At 40.9% G+C, this 1229-nt stretch overlaps 2 protein-coding genes across 5 annotated transcripts in view; one reads left to right on the top strand and one right to left on the bottom strand.

The window, feature by feature from the left end:
* LOC106692379 (uncharacterized) overlaps positions 1-1229 on the bottom strand; it is a 46347-nt gene that overhangs the window by 27109 nt on the left and 18009 nt on the right. The gene's annotated exons all lie outside the window — the stretch shown is intronic.
* The window catches only part of LOC106692375 (fructose-1,6-bisphosphatase 1), a 38620-nt gene that overhangs the window by 19554 nt on the left and 17837 nt on the right, over positions 1-1229 (top strand). The window lies entirely within an intron of this gene.

Here is a 1229-nt window from a genome sequence, read left to right as displayed (position 1 = left end):
AAGCAAATAGATTTGGTGTACTCTACTACCCATCAAAGCAAATAGATTTGGTGTACTCTACTACCCATCAAAGCAAATAGATTTGGTGTACTCTAATTTCCATCAAAGGAAATAGAGGTGGTCTACTCTAGCATTTTTCTCATGGTAGATGATTTTTTTATTCTACCGACCGAAACGATAGTTGGTGCCGATTAGTTGCTGCCGATTCTACCGACCGATACTTACTCGTTTAGCTCCTTGAAAATACCCCTTTTACCCGATAAATACTCGCCACTTTACCCGCTCTTGGAGAATCATTATAACTGGAACTGTTTAGTTGTTACAGTCATGATTGTACTGTCCCACTAGTTTTGGCTTGATAGTTAATAGATTAATGTCCATAAAGCAACCTATGATAATGTTATAATCATATGTATACGCTTAACAGTGAACTGGCGTACAGTTTCTGTTATTTCGGCAAAATTGTTAGCCATTAACATGGTGTAGGTTTTTGATAGTTATAATCATGACATCATTCACTGTCACGATAGTTTTACTGTCGTGACTGTAATGTAGCACTTGGCCTGATCTTCAATAGGGCAAATAACGTCACTTCACTAACATTCGCATTAACTGTCATATGTTACCGGGATTTTCCCTCTCGCCGAGTCGGACTTTTCCTGTTTGATGGAAGAAGAGAATTATCCCTTCTTCAAGGAGTTCATTTACGGGTGGAAGGAGGTGGTGGGCCCCACTCATTTCACAATGGGAAGGGCTTGACCGCCCAACATCGGCGAGCCACCAGAAGAGGAGAAAGCTGGCCCAGACTGAGACCAGGAGGGTTGGACCAGCCTGGTAACTGCAGGAGGCACCCAGACGGATGCACACCAGGAGGACCTACCGAACGGAGGCAGTGGACAAGGTGCAGCTCCATCAGTAAGGCGCTAAACCTAGTGGGTTGGGCTGCACCACAGTAAAAAATTTAATAATTAAATAATTAATAAAAGAATAAAAAAATAAAAAGAATTGGTGGTCTTTGGGAGCAGTGGTATGCACAACCCCAGCGCTCTACCCCACTGCTCCCGCTCCAGGTATGCCAGAAATGGCAAGGGAGGGGGATAAAAAAAGCATACTTATTCAGTCTAATCAGATTTTTTTTTTATTTTAAATCTTATAATGTATAGGCATAACAAGTTAACAATATATAATATTAATATATGCCTTTTTATTCTTGTTTCATTGCTTATACC

Source organism: Halyomorpha halys, unplaced genomic scaffold, assembly GCF_000696795.3.
Source record: "Halyomorpha halys isolate HHAL.00 unplaced genomic scaffold, Hhal_1.1 Scaffold54.1, whole genome shotgun sequence".
Taxonomy (NCBI): domain Eukaryota; kingdom Metazoa; phylum Arthropoda; class Insecta; order Hemiptera; family Pentatomidae; genus Halyomorpha; species Halyomorpha halys.
The sequence above is the reverse complement of the archived record's forward strand: the minus strand, read 5'-3'. Positions and strand labels throughout refer to the sequence as shown.